At 46.8% G+C, this 24,521-nt stretch overlaps 1 protein-coding gene across 10 annotated transcripts in view; it reads left to right on the top strand.

The window, feature by feature from the left end:
• Nucleotides 1-24,521, top strand: part of RALGPS1 (Ral GEF with PH domain and SH3 binding motif 1) — a 268,752-nt gene that overhangs the window by 20,012 nt on the left and 224,219 nt on the right. For 7 of the 10 annotated variants that reach the window (XM_032865898.1, XM_032865897.1, XM_032865892.1 and 4 more), the window contains exon 2: nucleotides 10,770-10,848. The exons of 2 other annotated variants lie outside the window; for them this stretch is intronic. The gene's annotated coding sequence lies outside the window, so the exon portion shown is untranslated. Of the gene's footprint in view, nucleotides 1-9,899; nucleotides 9,911-10,769; nucleotides 10,849-24,521 lie in introns of those variants that run through there. One more of the 10 variants, XM_032865893.1, reaches the window with a different exon arrangement.

The following is a 24,521-nucleotide window of genomic DNA, read 5'->3' on the forward strand; positions in this document are numbered from 1 at the left end:
TTCCTTATTTTTTTATTTTTAATTTTATTGTTTTCCCCATTTGTAGTATTTAAATTCAGTTAATTAACATACAATGTATTATTGGTTTCAGAAGTAGAGGTCAGTGATTCATCTGTCTTAGATAATACCCAGTGCTCATTACATCACATGTCTTCCTTATTATCTGTCACCCGGTTACCCCACCCCCCAACTCCTTCCCCTCCAGCAGCCCTGTTTGTTTCCTATGATTAAGAGTTTCTTATGATTTGTCTCCCTCTCTGCTTTCATTTTATTTTTTCCTTTCTTCCCCTATGATCCTCTGTTTTGTTTTCTAAATTCCACTTATGAGTGAGATCATATGATAATTGTCTTTCTCTGGTTGACTTATTTCGCTTAGCATGATACCCTCTAGTTCCATCCACATCGTTGCAAATGGCAAGATTTCATTTTTTGATGGCTGAGTAATATTCCAATATGTATGTATGTGTGTGTGTGTATATATATATATGTAGGTATATCTATATCTATATCTATATCTCCAACATCTTCTTTATCTACTCATCTGTTGATGGACATCTGGGTTCTTCCCATAGTTTGGCTATGGTGGACATTGCTGCTGTAAACATTGGGTTGCACGTGCCCCTTCAGATCACTACATTTGTATCTTTGGGGTAAATACCCAGTAGTGCAATTGCTGGGTCGTACGGTAGCTCTATTTTCAACTTTCTGAGGAACCTCCATGCTGTTTCCAAAGTGGCTGCACCAGCTTGCATTCCCACTGACAGTGTAGGAGGGTTCCCCTTTCTCCACATCCTCAGCAACATCTTTTGTTTCCTGTAGTGTTAATTTCAGCCATTCTGACCGGTGTGAGGTGGTATCTCATTGTAATTTTGATTTGTATTTCCACAGTGCTGAGTGATGTTGAACATTTTCTGTGTGTGTCTGTACCTTCTTTGGAGAAGTGTCTTTTCATATCTCCTGCCCATTTATTGATTGGATTATTTGTTCTTTGGGTGTTGAATTTGGTAAGTTCTTTATAGATTTTGGATACTAGCCCTTTATCTAATGTGTCATTGGCAAATACTTCTTCCATTCTATTGGCTATCTTTAGGTTTTGTCAACTCTTTCCTTTACTGTGCAAAAGTAAAGTTTTATCTTGATGAAGTCACAATAGTTCATTTTTGCCTTTGTTTCCCTTACTTTTGGAGACATGTCTAGCAAGATGTTGCTATGGGCGAGATCACAGACCACAGACGTTGCTGCCTGTGTTCTCTAGGATCTTGATGGATTCCTGTCTCAGATTTAGGCTTTCATCCATTTTGAGTCTATTTTTTTGTGAATGGTGTAAGGAAATGGTCCAATTTCATTCTTCTGCATGTGGTTGTCCAGTTTTCCCAACACCATTTATTGAAGAGACTGTCCTTTTTCCATTGGATAGTCATTCTTTCCTGCTTTGTTGAAGATTAGTTGACCAGAGTTGAGGGTCCATTTCTGGGTTCCCTATTCTGCTCCATTGATCGGTGCATCTGTTTTTATACCAGTACCATACTGTCTTGATGATTACAGCTTCGTAATAGAACCTGAAGTCTGGAATTGTGATGCCACCAGCTTTGCTTTGCTTTTTCAACATCCCTTTGGCTATTCAGGTTTTTTTTCTGGTTCCATACAAATTTTAGGATTATTTGTTTCAACTCTGTGAAAAAAGCTAATGGTATTTTGGTAGTAATTGTTTTGACTGTGAAGATTGCTCTAGGTAGCATAGACATTTTAACAATATTTGTTTTTTCAGTCCATGAGCATGGAACGTTTTTCCATTTCTTTCTTTCCTTTTTTTAAAGATTTTCTTTATTTGAGAGAGAGAATGAGCAGGAGGAGGGACAGAGGGTGAAGGAGAAGCAGACTTCCCACTGAGCAGGGAGCCTGATGTAGGGCTCAATCCCAGGACCCCGGGATCATGACCTGAGCCCAAGGCAGCTGCTTAACCAGTTGACCCACCCAGGCTCCCCGGTTTTCCATTTCTTTGTGTCTCTCTCAATTTCTTTCATTAGTGTTCTTTACTTTTCTGAGTATAGATCCTTTCCCTCTTTGGTTAGGTTTATTCCTAGGTTATCTTATGGTTTTGGATGCAGTTGTAAATGGGGTCGACTCCTTAATTTCTCTTTCTTCTATCTCATTTTTAGTTTATAGAAATGCAACTGATTTCTGTGCAGTAATTTTATATCCTGCCATGTTTCTGAATTACTGTATGAGTCTAGCAATTTTGGGGTGGAGTCTTGTGGATTTTCCACATACCAGATGCCTTTTATTCCTTTTTGTTGTCTAGTTACTGGGGCTAGGAGTTCTAGTACTCTGTTGAGCTGCAGTAGTGATAGTGGACATCTCTGCCATGTTCTGACCTTTGGGGAAAAGCTCAGTTTTCCCCCATTGAGAATGATATTCACTGTGGGCTTTTAATATATGGCTTTTATGATAATGAGGTATGTTCCCTCTGTCACTACACTTTGAAGAGTTTTAATCAAGAAAGGATGCTGTACTTTGTTGAATACCTTTTCTGCATCTCTTGAGAGGATCATATGGTTCTTGTCCTTTCTTTATTTCTTTATTGATTGATTCATGGATGTTGAACCACCCTTGCAGTCCAGGAGTAAATCCCACTTGGTCGTGGTGCCTAATCCTTTTAATGTACTGTTGGATCCTATTGGCTGGTATTTTGTTGAGAATTTTGGCATCCATGTTCATCAGAGATATTGGTTTGTAATTGTCCTTTTTGGTGGGGTCTTTGGTTTTGGGATTGAGGAGGTAATGCTGGCCTCATAAAAAGAGTTTGGAAGTTTTCCTTCCATTTCAATTTTTTGAAACAGCTTCAGAAGAATAGGTATTAATTCTTCTTTAAATGTTTGGAATTCCCCTGGGAAGCCATCTGGCCCTGGACTCTTGTTTGTTGGGAGCTTTTTTTTTTCTTCTTAAGATTATTTATTTATTTATTTATTTGACACAGAGAGAGACAGAGAGAGAGAGAGAGGGAGAGAGAGATCACAAGTAGGCAGAGAGGGAGGGAGAAGCAGACTCTCTGCTGAGCAGAGAGCCTGATTCAGGGCTCGATCCCAGAACCCTGAGATGATGACTTGAGCTGAAGGCAGAGACTCAACCCACTGAGCCACCCAGGTGCCCCTGTTGGGAGATTTGTTTGAATACTACTTCAATTTCCTTGCTGGTTATGGGTCTGTTCATGTTTTCTATTTCTTCCTGTTTCAGTTTTGGTAGTTTATACTCTCTAGGAATGGACCCATTTCTTTCAGATTGCCTTTTATTTATTTATTTATTTTTTTCATATTGTTGCTCATAATATGTTCTTAAAATTGTTTGTATTTCTTTGGTGTTGGTTGTAATGTCTCCTCTTTCATTCATAATTTTATTTATTTGAGTCCTTCCTTTTTTCTTTTTGATTAAGTCTGGCCAGGGGTTTATCAATCTTCATAATTCTTTCAGAGAACCATCTCCTAGTTTCATTGATCTGTTCTGCTGTTCTTTTGGTTTCTGTCTCATTGATTTCTGCTCTAATCTTTATTATTTCTCTTCTCCTGCTAGGTTTTATTGCTGTTCTTTCTCCAGCTCCTTTAGATGTTAAGTTTAGGTTATGTATTTGAGACCTTTCTTGTTTCTTGAAAAACATAGAAAAAGTCTGTAGTGCTTCTCTCTTAGGACTGCCTTTGCTGCATCCCAAAGGTTTTGAACAGTTGTGTTTTCATTTTCATTTATTCCCATGAATTTTTAAAATCCTTCTTTAATTTCCTGGTTGACCCATTCATTCTTTAGTAAGATGCTCTTTAGCCTCCATTTATTAGTGTTCTTTCCAAATTTCTTCTTGTAATTGAGCTCTAGTTTCAAAGTACTGTAGTACAAAAATAGGCAGGGAATGATGCAGATCTTTTGGTACCAGTTGAGACCTGATTTGTGACCCAGTATGTGATCTATTCTGGAGAATGTTCCATGTGTACTCAAGAAGGATATGTATTCTGTTGCTTTAGGATGGAATATTCTGAATATATCTGTGAAGTCCATCTGGTCCAGTGTGTCATTCAAAGCCCTTGTTTCCTTGTTGATCTTCTGCTTAGATGATCTGTCCATTGCAATGAGTGGGGTGTTAAAGTCCCCTATTATTACTATCATTATCAATGTGTTTCTTTAATTTTGTTATTAATGGGCATATATAATAGGCTGCTCCCATGTTAGGGGAATAAATATTTATCATTGTTAGGTCTTCTGGTTTGATAGACCCCTTAATTATGATATAGTGTCCTTTCTCATCTCTTATTATAGTCTTTGGTTTAAAATCTAATTTGTCTGATATAAGGATTGCCACCCCAGCTTTCTTTTGATGTCCATTAGCATGATAAATGGTTTTCCACCCCCTCACCTTAAGTCTGGAGGTTTTCTTGGGTCTAAAATGAGTGTCTTTCAGACAGCATATCAGTGGATCTTGCTTTTTTTTTAAAATCTAAACTGGTACACTGTGTCTTTTGATTGGGGCATTTAGTCCATTTCATTCCAAGTAACTATTGAAAGATATGAATTTAGTGCCATTGTATTACCTGTAAATGACTGTTTCTGTATATTGTCTGTGTTCCTTTCTGGTATGTGGTACTTTTGGGCTCTCTTTTTGCTTAAAGGATCCCTTTTAATATTTCTTGTAGGGCTGGTTTGGTGGTCACAGGTTCTTTTAGTTTCTGTTTATCGTGGAAGCTTTTTATCACTCTTTCTATTTTGAATGACATCCTAGCTGGATAAAGTACTCTTGGCTGCATACTTTTATCATTTAGCACCTTGAATGTATCATGCCAGTCTTTTCAGGCCTGCCAGGTCTTTGTGGGTAGGTCTGCTGCCAAATCTAATGTTTCTACCCTTGTAGGTTACAGATCTGTTGTCCTGAGCTGCTTTCAGGATTTTCTCTTTGTCTGAGATTTGCAGGTCTCACTGTTATATGTTAGGGTGTTGGCTTATTTTTATTGATTTTGAGGAGAGTTCTCTGTGCTTCCTGGACTTGGATGCCTGTTTCCTTCCCCAGATTAGGGAAGTTCTCCACTGTAATTTGCTCCAGTGTACCTTCTGCCCCTCTCTCTTTCCTCTTCTTCTAGGATCCCAATTATTCTCATATTGTTTTGCTTTATGGTGTCTCTTATCTCTCGAATTCTTCCCTCATGATCCAGTAGTTGTTTATCCTTTTTTCTCAGCTTCTTTATGCTCCATCATTTTGTCTAATATATCACTATTTTTCTCTTCTGCCTCATTTATCCTAGCAGTCAGAGCCTCCCATTTTTTTATTACATCTCATTAATAGCCTTTTTTATTTCAACTTGGTTAGATTTTAGGTCCTTTGTTTCTCCAGAAAGGAATTTTCTAGTGTCTTCTGCTTTTTTCAAGCCCATCTAGTATCTTTATAATTGTTATTCTGAACTCTTATTCTGACGTCTTACTTACGTCCATACTGACTAGGTCCCTGGCAGTCAGTACTGCCTCTTGTTCTCTTTTTTGAGGTGTGTTTTCCCGTCTTGTTGTTTTTGCAGAAAGTTGGCATTTTTATATTTGTAGAGTTGCAGCCATTCTTTTCTTTGACCTCTGGTTGAGTTCACGGGTGTTCAGAGTGATTTGATAGCTATTTAGCTGAATTCCTGGGACCAGAGGAAGCTAAGGTCTCCTACTCCACTATCTTGGACTCCTCTTCCTCTTTTCTTTATTATTAAATATTAATTGTAGAAAAGTTAAAAAAAAAAGATGGACCAAAAAAATTAAAAAGCAGCCATTACCTCTTTTTTCTTTTTTTTTTATTGTTGAAATATAGTTGACATACAATGTTGTATTAGTTTTGGGTTTATAACATAGTGATTAGTGATTTGACAAGTCTATACATTACTCAGTGCTCATCATGATAAATGTAATTACCATCTGTCATGATACATTATGATTACAGTTATTATTGAATGTATTCCCTGTGCTGTACTTTTTATCTCTGTAGCTTTTTTTTTTCTTTTTAAGGATCTTATTTATTTATTTGACAGAGAGAGACACAGTGGGAGAGGGGGCATAAGTAGGGGGCATGGGAGAGGGAGAAGCAGGCTTCCAGCTGAGCAGGGAGCCCTATATGGGGCTCGATCCCAGGTTCTGGGATCATAACCTGAGCCAAAGGCAGCTGCTTAACAGCTGAGCCACCCAGGCAGCCCTGTAACTTATTTTATTTAATACTTATTTAATACTGGTACAGTACTTTGTACCTCTTAATCCCCCTTATCTATTTTGCTTGTCACCCACCCACTTCCCCTCTGGCAACCATCAGTTTTCTGTATTTAAGAGTCTGATTTGTTTTGTTTTTTAGGTTCTCCTTGTAAGCAAAATCATATTGTATTAGTCTTTCTCTAATTTCACTTAGCATGATATCCTCTAGGTCCATCCATGTTGTCACAGATGGCAAGATCCCATTCTCTTTTATGGATGAATAATATTCCTTTGTGTATATTTGTATGCTCTGTTTTCTTTATCCATTCTTCTATCAGTGGACATTTGAGCTGCTTCCATGTCTTGGCTATTGTAAATTATGCTGCAACAAACATATGGGTGTATGTATCTTTTTTAATTAGTGTTTTTGTTTTCTTTGGGTAAATACCCAGTAGTAGAGTTACTGGATCATATGATATTTCTATTTTTAATTGTTTGAGGAACCTCCATAAGTGTTTTCTTTTCCACAATGGCTACATCAATTTACATTCCTATCAGCAGTGAACAAAGGCTTGCTTTTCTCCATATCCTTGCCAACACTTGTTATTTCCTGTCTTTTTGATACTAGCTATTCTGACGGGTGTGAGGTGATATCTCGTTGTGGTTTGGATTTGTATTTCCTTGATGATGAGTGATGTTGAGCATCTTTTCATGTGTCTGTTGACCATTTGTATATTTTCTTTTTCTTTTTTTTTAAAGATTTTATTTATTTATTTGACAGAGAGATCACAAGTAGGCAGAGAGGCAGGCAGAGAGAGAGAAGGAAGCAGACTCCCTGCCAAGCAGAGAGCCTGATGTGGGCTCGATCCCAGGACCCTGAGATGATGACCTGAGCCGAAGGCAGAGGCTTAGTCCACTGAGCCACCCAGGCGCCCCTGGCCATTTGTATATTTTCTTGAGAAAGATATCTATTCAGATCCCTTGGGCATTTTAAAATCCGATTGTTTGGGGTGTTTTTGGTGTTGATGTATATAAGTTCTTTATATACTTTGGGTATTATACTTTATTGGATATGTTGTTTACAACTATCTTTTCCAATTCACTAGGCTGGCCTTTTGTTTTGTTGATGGATTCCTTTGCTGTACAAATGCTTTTTATTTTGGTGTGGACTTACTTATTTTATAACTGAAAGTTTGAACCTCTTAATCCCTTTCACCTCCTTACCCATGACCTCATCTTCACCTCTGGTCTGGCAACCACCAGTTTGTTCTTTGTATTTAAGAATTTGGGTGTTTTGGGCACCTGGGTGGCTCAGTGGGTTAAGCCGCTGCCTTCGGCTCAGGTCATGATCTCAGGGTCCTGGGATCGAGTTCCGCATCAGGCTCTCTGCTCAACAGGGAGCCTGCTTCCCTTCCTCTCTCTCTGCCTGCCTCTCTGCCTACTTGTGATCTCTGTCTGTCAAATAAATAAATAAAATCTTTAAAAAAAAAAAAAAGAGTTTGGGTGTTTTGTTTTGTTTTGTTTTGTTTTAAGATTCTGCATATAAGTGGAATCATGTGGTATTTATCTTTCTCTGTCTGGCTTATTTCACTTAGCATGATAATACCCTCTGTGTCCATCTGTGTTGTTGCAAATGGCAAGATTTTTTCTTTTTTATCAGCCATTATCTTCTTATTAATGCTTGGGGTATATATGTCTTGACTTTTTCTATGTGTCTGTCTCAAAGTTGTATTGACACATTTTATGCTGCTTTCCCTGTCATGAGTTGAGTGTTTGGATGGGCATAGTCCTTGGGTGCAGTCCAGAAGCATGTTCTTTTATTAGTGCTGTAGCCTCTTATGATGTTGGAAATAGTATTTCTCTGCAAATGGAAACAGTACCTGTTTTGAAGTCCAAAGACCTGAGATCCTGCTCTGACTCCCCTTAGGTTTGTGAGCTTGAGAGAGGCACTTAATTTCACTCTCCCCATCTTTACAAGGAACTGTAATACTTACTTTGTGATATCTTATCTGCCAGGGTGGTTATAATGAAAACAAAACCAAAACCATATCACATGCTGAAGAGGATGTGGAGCAGCCAGAACTCCCATGCCCTGCTGGCGGGAGTGTAAACTGCGTCAGCCACGTGGGTAGACGATTCTCTCCTGAAGCTGAACATACACTTATTAAGACCTAGCATTTCCGCTCCAGGGTGTCAACCCTATAGAAAGGCATACAAATGTGTACCAAATGTCTTTCTCAACAATGTTTGGAGCAGCACCACCTATCATAGGCCAGGCTGGAAAATCCCAGTGTCCATCAGCAGTAGAATGGACACATCCATGTGGTAAACTCCCACAGTGGACAGCTGTAGTCAGTAAGAGTTAATGAATAACAATTCGATGAAAAATCAGGATGAATGTCCCAGGTATCGTATTCATTCAGACACAAAGATTATAAACTCTGTGATCCCATTCATTTAAGATTTGAACAGAACTCATCTACGCTGTTGGAAATGAGAATAGTGGCTATCCTTGGGGGATGGGATGTGGTAGAAGGGGATGCAGTGGTTTCTGGAGTGGGGCGGCTGGTGATATTCTTTCTCTCTGTCTGGCTGCTGGGTGCATGTATTCACTCTGAGAATTCTTGGATGTGTGCACTTACGCTGTGTGCACTTTTCTGTATGTATATTGCACATCTGTAGAAAGTGTGTTTAAGTAGGCTCCATGCCTAGTGTGGAGCCTGAGATCAAGTCGCATGTGCTACTAACTGAGCCAGCCAGGTGCCCCTGTAGAAAGTGTATTTAAAACACTGACAGAGGGGTGCCTGTGTGGCTCAGGCAGTTAAGTATCTGCCTTTGGCTCAGGTCATGATCTCAGGGTCCTGGGATCCAGCCCTGTGTAGGGCTCCCTGCTCATTGGCAAACCTGCTTCTCCCTCTTCCTTTGCCCCTCCCCCAGCTCATGCTCTCTCTCTCTCTCTCTCTCTCTCTCCCTCCCTCTCTTTCTCAAATAAATAAAATCTTAAAAAAAAACAAACACTGGAAAAAGGAAGCATATGAGTCACATGCTCCTATTAAAACTTAATTAATGAGAATGAAGGTTTTTTGTACTGTTGGTGAATAATGTAAAATAATCTTTTTACCTTATTTATTTCATCTTTATTGCTGTAATAATTTCTTTTAAAATGTATGGAACACTTTGGTACGTTAGAATGTATGTTTAACTTACAAATAAACATCTGTATTTTAGAGGTGTTGGCTTAATAATTCTCAGCTGTTGGTAGTAAAGGGTCAGGAAGTTTGGTGAGCCACGGCTCGGGGTCATGACAAGGGGGCAGCCCGAGCAGAGCCTGGCTGCAGGAAGCAGGTGGGAAACAGGTGGGTGAGTGGGTGAGCCTCAAGCAGTTCAGTGGACATTCTGTGTTTGGGTTGGTTTTTTTGTTGCTGCAGCATAAAGTGTGAGACACAGGAGGTGGCAGTGAAGCTGGGGCCAGGCCTCCAGGGCAAGGGCTGCCGGGAAGCTCTGAAAGGTGAGAGGACAAAAGCAGCGGAGGAGGCCAGAGATAAGGGGATAGGAAGAGTTTCCAGAAGGAGGGCCTAGTGAACTATGTTTAAAGCTACCAAGAGGTGGGAGAGCCTGAGGCCCGTAGCCTCAGCAAATTGGTAGGTCTTGGTGGCCTGGGAGGGAGCAGCTCCACTGCTTAGGTAGAGTGTTACCCAGTGGCTGGTAGTGAGAGCGTGCGGTACTGAGGAGGACAGGGTGTCTGATGGGAAGCAGCCTGGAGTTCAAGGGTCAGAGCTCTTTTGAAGACTGAGGAGGACGGCAGGTGTTCTCACGTAGAGGGTAGGACCAAGAGAATTTAAGAGATTGGGATTACCAGGAAGGGGGTTGCTGAGCCCCAGGCCCAGGCCAGGGGTTGGCTCTGGGTCGCAGGCGGCTAGCTGCCTCTCTCAGAGGTGGGAGCAGAGGACCTGGGGAAGATAGAGAAATATTTAGGTTAAAAGAGGGGCCCAGGAGAGCTGAAGTCAGCTTTCCTCTGTGAAGGAGGTGGTGTAGCCACTCACCTGGGTGAGGAGTGAGAGGTGGAGGTGTGGAGAGAGGGGGTGCTTTGGAGGACAGAAACCAGCGACGGGGGGCCTTTTCAGTGCCCCCCGCCCCGTGCAGGATGCTCCTCTGTGTCAGTGGGTCGCCGAGAGGCTGCCTCTGCGTTGGGGCCTGTCAGGCCCTCCCTCCCTTGTCACACGCACTCTTGTTTCAACGGCTGTGTGCTCTGAGGGCAGGGGTGTTTGTTTTTGGGCACTGCGGAGTCCCTTTCCTGCTGGGTAGTGTCCGAGGCCACGGATGGTACTTCAGGCCTGCCAGAATGCATTTTCCCACCAAAGAAGTTGAGTTGATTTTGATACATTTAGGATATGCTCTGCTACCTGGTAGGCTAGTGGTGGTATCAAATATTGATCTATGGGAAAAGTATTTGACATTTCAAAGAACAGGTTGAAATCCGATCTTAGCTAACGTTGGTCTGACCTTGCTGAGCTTTGAAAAACGAGTCTTACCGTACGGAAACATCGGAGTCAATGGAGTTATTCCTCCTACTTTTACAGTGGCTACTGTTTGGAAAGCGACGTGCTGGGATGGTATATCCTCTTGGCCTGGGATTATGAAGCCCATCATGTATTCCTGGTAAGTTGGTTTATGGACCTTCGTGAGATGCGCTTTCTTGGGCTTAGGGCCGTGGCAGACAGGTGCTGGAGGGGGCGCGGCAGGACCGGTGATCGGGGGCGGTGCAGCCAGAGAAAGCTCGTACCTGATGGTGTCCGCGGGGCTGGGGAGCTGCAGCCTGGCTTTCGGAGGCCGGGCGTCCTCAGCTGGGTGTGCAGAGGGGTTTCAGGGATTCCTTTGCAGATTAAATGCTGAGCTTTTCTCTGCTGGTTCTTGTATCAAGGGCTTTCCCTTTCTTCCTCCACCTCCTACTTGTGCAAAACCTCTTGTTGCTACCCTGTTGTGTTGCCGCCCCTTTGCTTCTGGTGGTCAGAAGGCAGACGTTCTGTGTCTCACTCCCCAATAGCTGGGACCTCTGTCAGGTCCCCATCCCTCCCCGCACACGCCTGTCCTCTTTCCAGTTCAGCTGCCCGCGCCGCTTTCACTCTCCTTGCCTCAGACCTTCCTTCCCCAGAAAGGCCAGCTCTTGTGTGAGGTGCTTGGCCATGGGAGGAAGGCAGAAGGCCAAATAAGATGTGGTCATTGTCTTCAAGAGACTTCACTCTACAGGTCAACCTCTTGTCCTACCCGCCCCCTTTCTTGCTCCCTGAGAGTCTGTGCATCCTCTCTGGCACCTCTTCCAAGAATGTTTTCCTGTATTACCCAGCTGCTGGAGAAGCTCCTTTTCTTTTCATTTCATTTCATTTCATCTCATTTCATTTCATTATTTTTATTTATTTTTTTATTTTATTGAAAGATTTTATTTATTTGAGAGATAGAATGAGAGAGAGAGAGAGAGAGAGAGAGTGAGAGTGCGCACAAGCCAGCAAAGAGGCAGAGGGAGGGAGAAATAGACTCCTGGCTGAGGAGGGAGCCCGATGTGGAACTTGATCCCAGAACCTTGAGATCATGACCCAAGCTGAAGGCAGAGGCTCAACCAACGGAGCCACACAGGTGCCCCTATTTTATTTTGTGAAGACTTTATTTATTTGAGAGAGAGTGCAAGTGTGTGCATGAGCAGGGGGAGTGGCAGGCAGAAGGAGAGGGAGAAGCACACTCCCCACAGAGCATGGAGCTTGATGAGGGGCTCCCTCCCAGGACCCTGATATCATGACCTGAGCCAAAGGCTCTCTCTCTCTCAAATAAATAAATACAACTTTTGAAAAAAAATCTTTTTCAGATTCTTCTAGTAGCCTTACCCCTCCGTCAAACCATTATCATGAAAGAGGCAGAAGGTGAAGTTTCTGATGGTTTCCTGCTAGGGATTCAGTCTTCCTTGATGTTGCATGATTAACTACAACACAAGCATTTCATGCAGTGCTTAGTAGAAGCACTTTCCCAGAAACGTACCTCCTGGTGGGAACTGGTTCCCTTAAGGAGGATGCTGGAGACAACTGCTGGTTTAGAGGCGGGAGCACACAGCAAAGAGATTTGGAGGAAAGTGATTTCCCTGAAATCACACAGCAGGTTAGTGGCAGAGCTGGGATTGGACTCCCTGTGTGTGCTCTTGGGTCTGGTGAGAACTGGATTCCGGGATGAGATGCCTGGTTGGGTCAGTTGGAAGAGCACGTGACTCTTGATCTTGGAGTTGTTGGAGTTTGAGCCTCAGGCTGGGTGTAGAGATTACTTAAAAATAAATTTTAAAATATAAACTTAAAAAAAAATTAAAAGAAAAAAGACAAAAAAAAGTGGAACTGGATTTCAGGGGAAAGGCTGTGACTGCCCACTTGTGGTTCATGGGTGATCTGGGCAGGATTACGCCTGGCCTCTGCCGGTGGGAGACGACTCCTCTTTCCTGTCCTCACCTGGGTGGGGACCAAAGGGCAGAGGATCCTTCCCTGCTACTCAGCGGGAGATGCTGTTCACCCGTGTATTTCCCTTGAGCTCTCTTGAACAGAGGCTCTCAGGCTGTCGGGGCCCTGAGGCTTGCTGTGCTGCAGGAGCCCAGGCTGTCTGTCATGAACAGGGGCTACAGCAACCCGTGTCCTTCCACAGGCGGAGACAAATGACGACACATGTTCGGGGACTTGGTCGTAGAAAGGAGGGAAGCCAAACTTCACACTTGGAACAGTAGCTTCTTTGAGGCAGGATGAATGGGACGGACGCCTTCAGAACTTTAATTCACTTTAATTCACTCCCAAAGGGGTGAGACGGGAGTGTGCCAGAGGCTCTTCTGGGACGAAAAAACGTGGCTTTTAAACTCAGAGATCAGTAGAAGTTGTTGAAATTAATGATTTGGGAGGCCAAAGAGAAGAAATGCCTCACAACCCAGAACAATGATACAAAGAAATGGAAATAATGCATTAACAGGTAAGACACTTAGAGCCAGGAGTCTGGCTGGGGGCCAGTAGAATAGAAAATTCCAGAAGGAGAAAAAGGAGCAGATAGAGGCATAATAGAAAAACAGTAGAGGGAAATTTCAGTGAACCGAAGAAAGACGTGATTCTTCAGACTCTGGATTCATCTGGCTCACACTGAAGACAACACTTAACTTGTTTTCTAGTAAAATTCCTAAACTCCAAGAAGAAAGAGAAAAATCTTAAAATTTTGTATGGAGAAAGCAGGTTTTCAAAGGAAAGAGAATTAGATTCTCATTGGGCTTCCCACATGTGACCCTGGAGGTGGGAAGGCCGTGGACCGGTGTCCGCAGACTTCCAAGGAGAGGGGCCGCGGGCCTCTATACACCTAGCCCAGAAGCCACCCCAAAAGGCGTTTCAGACACGTAATGGCATAAAACATACAGTGTCTGTTCAGTGCAGCTGAGAAGATGCCCGGTCAGTTTCTGCAGTGGAAGGACAGTGAAATCGGGGCAGAGACGGTGAGACCAGGCAAGAGCGCAGGAAGCAGGGGGGAGCGGTGTGCCTGTCATGCGTACGCTTTTATCTCGGGGGCTGGTGCTGCTGCGAGGTGGTTTTTGCCATGTTGAGTTCATAATAAGCTGAAAATAAAAGTTCTAAACCACGTTTGCAAAACCTCAGGCTTGGGAGAAGGGCTGAGAGCGGGGAAGGAAGCGGTCCACTCTTGGGACACTAATTAAACAGCAGATGAAACAGAGGCGTAGTTGTTTACTTGTGTTCTGGAAGGAAAAATGTTCAGTTTTGACTTTTGGGGATCAGAAGGTACATTAGGATGAGATTTGGTTGCATATAGTAGATATGCCCTGTATAACAATGACATAAACAGTAAGGTTTTATATGTTTTCATCTCATGAAAAAGTAAAGAGGTGGACAGTGCTCGGGAAAGAGTTCGTGAGCCTTGGAGCCCATGGACCAGCTCCTGACGCAGCTTGCATGACCCTCTACTGGAGGTCTTGGAGAGGCAGCTGAGTGTTGCCAGAGCTGTGGCACTCGGGGAAGGAAGACGAACACGTGATTCAGGACAACCGTGACGAGTGCCACGGAGGAGGAGGAAGACAGAATAGAGGGGGTCACAGAAGGGTTCCTGGAGGAAGTAACGTCTGAAATGAGACTGGAAAGGAGAGCAGGAAGGAGCCAGAAGAGGGGGGAGAAGGATGCTTTCACAGCCCCTGTGGACACGTGACTGTGAGAGACAGCAGGATAGGCATGGCCACCGGTGAGCTCCAGACACTGTTTGGCACCTGTTCTTGTCTGCACATCTGTCCTTCAGTGGCTGGATGCCACATCCACGGGGCTGGCAGGGGGACCGCATGCTCCCCCATAGAACATGCTCCCCCACAGGTGGGTTTGGTACCTCCCAGCCCCTTGTTTGCTTCCCCGATGGGGACCACAGCCCTGCCCACTTGGGAATGGGTTGGAATGCAAGGAATCAGGTTAAGGAAGCCCCTGGAAAGCAAGGATAGCAAGGATAGGACATGGTGTTCAGATGAAGCCATTACTGGTTGGGCGTGTTGAAGGTGTCCATAGCGAGCCTGGGAGCGATCCCGGCTAGTGGGATCATTAAGGCGAGTCTCACTGCTTTTAGCTGAGGCTGCTCCTGGGAGGTAGCTTCCACCGGGTCCTGCCCGAGCTGACTCTGAGCCTGAACCCAGAGTGTGCTGTCCCCCCACCGTGACCCCCTCTCACATCAGCCCCAAGTACTCACATCACTTCTTCCTTCCCCCACCCTCCCCAGTGCTGCAGGGGTGCTTGTACCTGCCGGAAGGCCTTCTCTGCTTGAAGTCTTTTGTGCAGTCCTTGAACCTTTTTGGGGGGCAGCAGAACCAGGTGACTGGGGGTGCTGTTGGAGTGGCTTAAGCATCGCAGTCTTGCTCTGACCTTGCCCCTTGTCACAGTAGGTTTGGGGAGTAGTTCCTCCATCTTTATTGAGAACACAGCCGACTGCTGGGTACCGTGCTGGGAGCTGCGGCTCAAATACTGAGGACTTCCTGTGCCAGACACTGTAACAACACTTAACCCACAGGGACACCTCAGCTCAGGGACTTAATGCCTGCGGAGCCCTGAGATGAGCGCCTGGCACCCCCAGCACTCACGAGTGCCAGTGGCTGGTGCTGCTGGTCCTCACAACAGCCGCACGAGGGGGGCACAGAGGGACAGCTGAGGCTTAGAGAGACACTTGCCTGCCATCACGTAGGTGGTAGGTGGCAGAGCTGCATTCAAACCCAGAGCATTGGACTTGCAGGTGCCGTCTCTGGGGGCGAATGAGATAGCCGTGACTCACCTCACAGAGCTCGTGGCTGAGCGGGGAGATGCCCGGGGAGATTCCCTGACAGGGCGACAGGTGCTGTGGCGGGCTAAATGGAAGGCACACAGTGGAGCGGCCCTCCATAGACTGAGGAGCAGAAGGACAGAGAAGGGACAAGTGTCCCCAGCAGAGCCCTCGGTGTGATCAGTGTCCCCTCCCTGTCACCCGGGGGTTATCCCTCCGTCTCCTCTGGGCTCTGGTGAAGAGGCACTGGTTCAGTGGTCTGTGCGCACGCTCAGTTAGGGAGTGATCCTTGAGGGCAGGTATGGAACTGCTTGTCCCAGCCACTCTTGGGACCTTGTCCCTTAGGAACTCCTACTGGGGAAGACCCTCCTCTTCCACAGACTGAGTGACCTGAAGTTGTCACTCTGAATTCCCAACCTTCTTGGGGACATGTGTGCAGATGGCCTAGTTTTATGGGTCTGTGCCCCCTGACCCACCTCCCCCTTTCTGCCCCTCGAGCACATTTGGCTGTCCAGAGGACGGCTCCATTGCAGTTACACATAAATGAATGAAACATTGTAAAACTAGGATAGAAAATCCAAGCTACATAGATCTCACCATGACTCTGTCACCCCAATGGGTGAAATTGCATTTGTGCTGCCCCTTTTCCTTCTAGTCCCCGTCTACACGGCAGGTAGGTGGTGGTTTGTACAATTGTGCACCTTGCCTTTTTTCCTTGACATGGCTGGAAATGGCCACCAGGTGGTGCCAAAGCCCCGGGCAGCGACTCCACCCTCAGGCTGGACTACTTGGCCGTGAGCCATCCTGGAGAGCTTGTCTGTGGAAGTTCAGTTTTCTCCCTGAATGCTGTGCTGCTCACAGCATTATTTTATCACCTACTTTAAAAGAAATCAAACAATACTGATGTGTACAAAAAGTAGAAAATGAAAGTGCTGTACACTTTTTTTAAAAAAACGTATTTGTCAGAGAGAAAGAGAGAGAAAACACAAGCAGGGAGAAGCAGGCCGAAGCAGGCTCCCCATTGAGCAAGGAGCCCAGCTTGGGACTCGATCCCAGGACCCTTAGATCATGACCTGAGCTGAGGGCAGATGCTTAACTGACAGAGCCACCCAGGCGTCCCGAAAGTGCCAGTGCCGTACGCTTTTCAGAGGCAATGATACTAACAGTGGAGTGTGTGTCCGCGTTAGTGCACAAGTGTTTGAAAACATGTCCAGATGTCACCTTCTCAGCACTTCTCAGACCTCCCCATTTAAAATCGTAACCCTCGTCCCCCGCTGCCTGGCCCCAAGCCCTGCTTTACTTTTTCCCTCTCTCACCTTCGCCGACACTCCGTATGTTTCACTGCGCGCCTTATGTATTGTCCGCCGCCTCTGCTAGAATGTAGCGGCGACTTCCAGCTTTTCCTTCGCTGCTCTGTGCCCTGCCCCTAGAGCAGTACCCGACACGTACTAGACTTTCAGTCCATCCGTGCTGCGTGAGTTAATAGGAGTGGCTGTGTCCTGAATTGGTGGACATCTTTCTCTGTCCGTAGATACTGATCTATCTTGTTTTAAACAACTGCTTAGGGTGGTTTGAATGAATGTGCCTTGAGTGGAAGTGCCCCAGCTGCCCGTAGGGAAACACGCCGAAGAGGCTTTCCAGTCTCTTCTTCCCTTCTTTGCAGGTGGTAGCGCAGCCCGTGACCTTGCTGGAACATGCTTTCACCTTGCCTGTCCGATGATTTCTTTGCCTTGCTCAGACTTGGGGCCAAGTGCTTCACACACAGCATCGCACGTAGTCGCCACACGCACAGGAAAGGTGCTGCTGGTAGCGCCTCTCTTTGCAGGTGACAAGCCGGGGCAGAGAGGACAGGAGCCCCCCCCCAGCCCAGGCAGCACACCTGCCCAGCGTGGAGCTGGACTCTTAGGGGAGTTCTTTGCATACTAAGGATCTGACTTCATCCTTTCTCATGGGACGTTTCAAACACCCCCTCCCTGGTGTTTTTATTTCTTACATCTTTTTCATGATGTCTTTTCTTATACAGAGTTTCATTTTTAATGTAGTTAAAGCTGCCGTTGATTTCCTTTGTTTTTCTGGCTTTTGTATCACCCGAGAGAGGACTTCTTCACTCCAAAGTTACTTTAAAAATAGTGATTAGTGTTTTCTCTGGGATTTTTATGGGGATTTTATGTTTGGTTAAATATTATTCTTACATTTGATACTGAGTAAGATTTCATTTTTTTTTTTAAGTTTCTCTTTAAATTCCAGTTAGTTAACAAACAGCGTAATACTAGTTTGAGGTGTACAGTTTAATGATTCAACACATACAAAACCCATTCCTCATCCCCATCACCTAGTTCACCCCCAGCCACCTTCCCTCTGGAGGCATTCTCTCTAGTTAGGAGTCTGTTTTTTGGTTCCTCTCTGTCTCTCTCTCTCTTTTTCTCTATGCTCATTTGTTTTTCTTAAGATACTTGGTAAGATTTTAAACAAACCCCTCCACCCCCAAGTGAATAGTAAATTGTTTCATCAACATTTATTACGTGATCCATCCTTCCCCACCATTTGCAATGCTGTCTTGACTAGAGGTTAAGTCTCACGTGTACTTAACCCTATGATCTACACTGTGTTCTGTCCTGCTAATCCGTTCATCTCTCCGTGGCTTCCTGGCAGGACAGGTCACTTCTCATCCTACTGCTTTTTTTCAAAACTCCTTAGCTTCTAAAAATTATTTTTCCAGATGAAATTTTAAATCAATTTGTATTCCAAAACGAATCCCCTTCAGATTTAGAGTGACCTTGCATTTTATTTATAGATCATTTGGGGAGAATCGATGTCTTTACAATATTGTCTCTTTATTCAGAAGAGCAAAATGTCTCTCCTCTGATTTGTCTTCTTTTTTTGTTAGGAAAATATCAAAATTTGCTTCAAATGATTTCTGTACATTTCTTTTCAAGTTTAACTCTAGGTAACGTTGGTTAGTAGGCTCTCAGCCTGCTGCGTTTTCTAGCCGGGTGTTGTTTGGACAGAAGAGACCGTTAGTTTTGTGGCCAGATGTCTAACTCTCATAGCTTCTCCCCAGTCCAATTCCATTTGCCTCAAATCTTCTAGGAATTCTAAATTTCTGGTTTGGTGATGTCATCCTTCCCTGTATTTCAACACTGCAACAGATTTCTTATTCTTCTCGTTTTTTCATCCCAACAAGATTTGGAGGGGGAAGGCAGCTGTGTGGATCCAGTTCGCGGTCTTGGAACTTAGATCTGCTTATATGGTTTGGTGGGAAAATGTCACTTCCTCTGTGCGCTTTGGTCCCCGCCCACGCTCCAGCCCCTGCAGAGTTGTCCGTGCAATATGGAATGAAGACAGCCTCAAGACCCAAGGATGCCGTTCCTCACCTGCCTGCTCCCACCTCATGGGGCGCACCCTTTCTTCCTACTGGGCTTTGTCTTGCCGCTGCCCAGGTGGCTTTCCCTGACCTCCCGCCAGACCTCGCCCACCCCGCCTTGCTCTCAGGCAACTTCCTTCCCATTTAGGTGGGAAGTACCAGGCTGTGTGCGATGAGGCAGGACTCAGTGGCATTTGTGAGGAAGGCCCAAGAATGTGGGGGTCCTGTACTGCCTTCTTCACCTTGATATTTCCAAAGTTCAACTGCTGACGGGGAAGAACAGCACAGAGTTGAACTGCCCTCCTTATGAGCCAGCCGGGACCCAGCGCAGGGTTCTCTGCTCGAAGCTGCTGGAGGCACGTGGAGCTCCCTGCCCAGGGGCGCTTCCCAGGCCCCCTGAACTTGACCTTCGCCTGGGGTTGTTACGTTCCTCTGGCCAGCAGCACACCGGAACAGGCCAGGTGGGCACACGTCGGGGTGCGTGTGCGAGTCTCACCGGTCTCATGGCAGCAGCGGGAAGAAGGGGGGTCTCGCACAGGGGTGGGACTTTTGGGCATTTAGTGATGTGCCAGACAGATACGGCCGTCAGTGACCTGGGCTGGCACCAGTCAGACCAGTAATTCCTCTGCCCTTGGCAGGGACTAGGGAGGGACCCCCTGTTCTTCATGGTAAACTGTCTTCCAGCCCCATCCTCGGTCTCCCGTAGTAAGTATGCGGCCCACAGGTAACGGGCATGAGATGTCTGACCCTCAGTCCCCGGAGCTGCACCTCTCAGGTAACCCATGGTGCAGGAGACGGGGAGCCCGGTGTCAGGCCTGTTTGTGGAGATTGTGTGTGTGTGTGTGTTTGTGTGGGAGGGGTGCGAGGGGGGTGGGATGTGAGGGTAGAGAATTGCTTTTTAAATTTAACTTTTTATTTTGAGGTAAGTTTAGACTTACAGAAGAGTTGCACGGTAGTGCACAGCATTTACATGTGCCCTTCATGCAGCTTATGTGTGAGGAGCTTACGGGCTCAATCCGCATTTCAGATTCACTTAGGGAAGTTGATACAGGTGTGATGCTGTGAACTGGGCTGTCGGCTTTTCTCACGTGCCTCCGGTTTCCCTCCCAGTGTTGTTCTCTTGTTCCTGTCTCTGTCCACGATCCCTCCTTGCATCTAGTTGTGGGGCCTCATTAGTGTCCTCCTGCCTGGGACAGCGCCCTGTCCTGAGGGTCGCATCAGGTCCTCAGTGGAGGAAATTAATGGTCTGGTTCTCGTGCTTTTGCTTCACATCCCCGTAGGGTGAAAGTGTCTTATCTGAGAGACATCACTGAGCCCCTGCATCCTGGCATGGGTGCCCCCTGTGCCAGCCAGGCTCTCCTGTCTCCCCAGGGCTTCCCTCCTCTAGCAAAGGTCTGAGTAGCGGCCACCGTCCTCCCCCATCCTTCGGGGGCAGGGGAGCAGCTACCACAGTCCCACTTTACCATCTTTTCTGAGATGTGGTCTGTCAGGCATCCCCACTTCTTGTTTTTTAATTTTCTTAATTTCCCCTCTCGCTCCCTCCCTCCCTCCCTCCGTTCCTTCCTTCTCTCTCTCTCTCTTTCAGATTTTACTTATTTGACAGAGAGACACACAGCGAGAGAGGGAACACAAGCAGGGGGAGTGGGAGAGGGAGAAGCAGGCTTCCTGCCGAGCAGGGAGCCCAATACAGGGCTCCATCCCAGGGCCCCGAGATCATGACCTGAGGCGAAGGCAGATGCTTAACAGCTGAGCCACCCAGGCACCCCAGGCGTCCCCTCTTTCTCTTGCATTTTTAACATTTTGCTCTCCACTGTTTATTTTAAGCCTGAGAACATGCTCAGGAGGTACCTCAAGTTCCCAGAAAACACCAGTCTCTATCTCCTGCGTTCCCTTTTCCGCCCCAGGAGACTCTGGGAGACTCAGATGCTTGTCTCTTTGTGAGTCCGGCTTTCCGTGCGTCAGAGCCCCAGGCTGTCCTCGGCTTCCTTCTCCTCTTCCCACTGCCGGCTTCTGCAGGAGCTGCTGCCTCGGACATGGAGCACCTTCTCTTATTGTTGAGGGCATTTCTCTAGTTTCCTTCCAGGGAAAGGTCTGGGAGGCGGACTGTTTCTCTCCGGCTGGGTATGCTCTACATACAGGAGCGTTCACCCTTCTTAGTTATGTTCTGTGAGTTTTTGGTTGATGTTTTGGAAGGATCCCTCTGTTTGTGTTAAGAAACAACTGTGAGGAGGCAGGGGTGCAGCAGGGAGAGTGTGAGGACGACACTGCCCTCGAGCAGAGGCTGGGTGGGCTGGATTTGGGGGCGGTGGAGAGCCCAGGCATGTTCCACAGGGAGGGTTGTTTCCGCTGATGGCTGCCCAGGTGGACCCCATCCGTCCAGTTCCAGGCGACACTGCCTGCCTTCCCCAGAGCGTGTGCTCCTGGGACCTTAACTAAGAGGAAGTAGATGACTGGCGGGGGCTGTGCAGAGTTGGGGAGAGGGAGTGGGCACCGGTCCCTGACCAGGATACCATCATCCCAAATATGCAGAAAGGGAAATGTCACTCTCCAGCTTTCTGGGGTGTTCCCAGTGCTGTTGAGGGGGCCTGGTGTGCTCCAGGTAGACCACCCTCATTCTCGCTCTCCCCTACACCCCCATTTCCCAGCGCTCCCTGTAAGCCTCACCCCTAGGGATCCCTAGGCCTCTTGTTTCTCCCAAGTCGGCCTCCCCCACTATGGAGAAATCAGGCCTTGCCTGCCAGCTAGTGGCTGCCCGTGGGGACCTCTCCCCTCCGCCTGTGTTCTGCAGCCTTGTTTCAGAATGGAGGAGGAGCCTTTGGTTTCAAGAGAATTGTATGTGTACGTGTGAGGGATGGCGAAGCTCTAGTGGCCTTTTCGTAGAGGCCTTCAAAACTGTCCAGCCAGCCACAGCACTGGTTTTCCTTCGTGAACCTTCCCTGGTTTTATGAGACGCGTGTGTGTTCACTCATACTTCTCTTGGTGCCTCAACTTTGGTTTGATGTCTTGTGGTCTTAGGCTAACGGAGCCCTGCCTGTGCCTGCCCTGCCCCAGCCGGTGAGCCTGGCGGTGAGGGGCGCCGGCACAGGCACAGCCGTCACTTCCAAGCTGCTCCTACCCCTCAGCGTCCTAGGGACCCCTCTGACCATCTGCGAGGCGGGCATCACGAGTCTCCCTGTTTACCAGGCGAGGAAGGTGGAGCTTGGGCAGGTGAAGCAGCTTGCCCAGGGCACAGAGTAAGTGGCAGGTGAGAATTCAGCTCCTGATCGATCTGTTCTCCTGCCCCGGACACTGCTCTGCAGCTGTCTTGTTCTCAGCTTCCACCAGGCCTTCGCCTGCCGCTGTGAACCGGCGCAGGTGGAGGGCGTCGAACGCCTCCCCAGATCCACGTGTGCTTCGGGCTCTGGCAGCCTGTGGGATGCGTGCTGTGACTACACCTTGCAGTGTTCCGCGTGGATGTCGATACTGCTGTGATGATTAGAGCACAGATTAATTTAAGTGTGTTGGTGATCTGCAACAGCTTTTTTTGCCAAGGGTTTTTTCTTAGTCAACAGATGCCAAAAATAGAACTAATTTTTGTGTGTGTTGAAAAGGATAGTCTCTGAAATACGTTTACGTATGTATCTGTGCGTTTACTTCTATCTCCATATGCATGGATGTGTGCAGAAATGCTGCCCTACACCATGTGAGCTGTGTGACCTTGGGGACGGGGACCAAGGGTGGTGGGGAGAGGAGACTTTCTTTTTTTATTTGATGCCTTTTTATTAAGCATATACAATTTCAGCATGTATCTGTATTACTTTATGTGAGAAATTCGGGAAGTCCTCCTCCTTGAAAAGGTTAGGTGCCCCTGGGCTGCACTAAGGTTTCTGGCTGTGGGGGGACATGGGGCACTCAGTCCACACCCATCTCCTGGATTGGTGGATTGCTGCGTGTTTGCGGACGCCTACCTTAGCTCCATAAATGTAGGTTCTTCCCTTCCCCAAGAAGATGCAGTCCTCCTGCTTCTCTCTGGGTTCGCTCAGTTTCACAGGCTTTGTCCCTCTTTGGGGAGATCTGCAACCCTCCACCCTTAGAGCCAGCCCTCTTTCCCACTCCCTGCTGCTTTCTCTCCTCCACAGAGGCTCAGCCGTGGTGGCGCCTCCCCAGCCCACTCTCCTTCCCTCAGTGAGAAGGTGGGATTTGGAGATTGAGCATCTGGTGGGTGGTTTGGAAGGGATGGGGTGCGGGGAGGGGGGCGGCGGGGAGCGCTGCAGTGAGTGATGGCATTCAAGTCTGACATGCTTACGTGGCCAGGCCTCTCTTTGAAAGCCGCCAGACGCTGCTGCTTGCCAGGAAAAGAGGTTTGGCCAGTTTGGAGAGGGTCAGGAGGAGGCAGAGATAACAGCCCTGCCAGTGCCCACAAGGGGGACTTTCTAAAGCTCCTGGCCAGTGGTCACGCTCCAGAGTGATGGTTACAGTTGGAACTCTGCATGCTCTGTGTGTGTGTGTGTGTGTGTGTGTTTGCCCGCGTGCGCATGCGTGCGCAAACATACACACACTTACCGCTCCTGGAGCGATGGAGGGGTTGTTCTGCCCACAACCCTCTTTATTTCCTTCTTATTCGTCTTGTCACAGCTTCTGTTCAAGATGCACAAAGGTGGAGCCAGCTCCCAACACGTCCGCGGAGAGCAGCGCACTCCACGCTGGGGAAACAGGCTCTGCAGCGGGGCTCGGGATCCGTTTCCATGCTTGTCTAAAACATTTGGAAGAGATCACTCTCTTGTAATTGAACATTCCTGAATGTGTGTATTTTCTTTGAAACAACCTCCATACGCGTAGGAAAAAGTGGTTATTCTGCCTTCTCAACAGTGGTCTGCACCAGACTGTCTCATGTTATTTTCTTGGTTTCCTGAACCTGCAGTGTCGAAGGAGAATTCTGCAAGTTTGGAAGGAAACCAACATGGCATATGGGATTTTCCTCCCCTCTCCAGGAGCCCACACACGAGAGCAGAGTCTGTCATACAGAAACAAGATGAGGGATTGTTCTGTGGTCCTGATACAATTGCCACGTTCTTGTGAAGTTACATCATGAGAATTGCTTGCTCTGCGGCAATGTTTCGGTTTCCAAGGAGGCATTAGCAGCGTGTGTGTGTGTGTGTGTGTGTGTGTACGTGTATATGAGAGAGAGGTGAGAGAGCTGGAGAAGGATGGAAAGATGGGTTTTGGTGTGATTCAGAATCAAATGGCAAGCTCAGAGCTGGGGCTCTTGCCTACCTGCCAGACTGCCCCGTCTAGCAGGGGCCATGCTGAGGTCAGTGTGTCCCCAAGTTATGGTGTCATTAATCTCTTTGTATCTCCATTTCTTCATCTGTAAAAAAAAATGTTTTTTAATGCATGGAAATCCCTAGCCAGAGCCTGGAACGGAGTGTTTAATAAATTGTCCTGATGACGGGTGAGCAGATAATGGTGTGAACTCCTTGAGGCCAAGGACTGGTCTGAATTCTCTGTGCAGAGCAGGGCTTGGGAGGTTTCACCAAGTCTGCCCAATGGATGGGGGAGTGACCAGGAGACAGAACACCGTGGCTGTGGCTGCAGCGTCAGGGCTGTCTCTTAAACTCTCTGGGGATCCCTGCCTAGCTTATTGGCCGCTGTGTCTGGTAAGGAGGGGAGTCTGCTCCCTTGTGCT

The sequence above is a fragment of the Lontra canadensis genome, unplaced genomic scaffold, assembly GCF_010015895.1.
Source record: "Lontra canadensis isolate GAN:19392208 unplaced genomic scaffold, GSC_riverotter_1.0 scaffold30, whole genome shotgun sequence".
Classification (NCBI taxonomy): Eukaryota; Metazoa; Chordata; class Mammalia; order Carnivora; family Mustelidae; genus Lontra; species Lontra canadensis.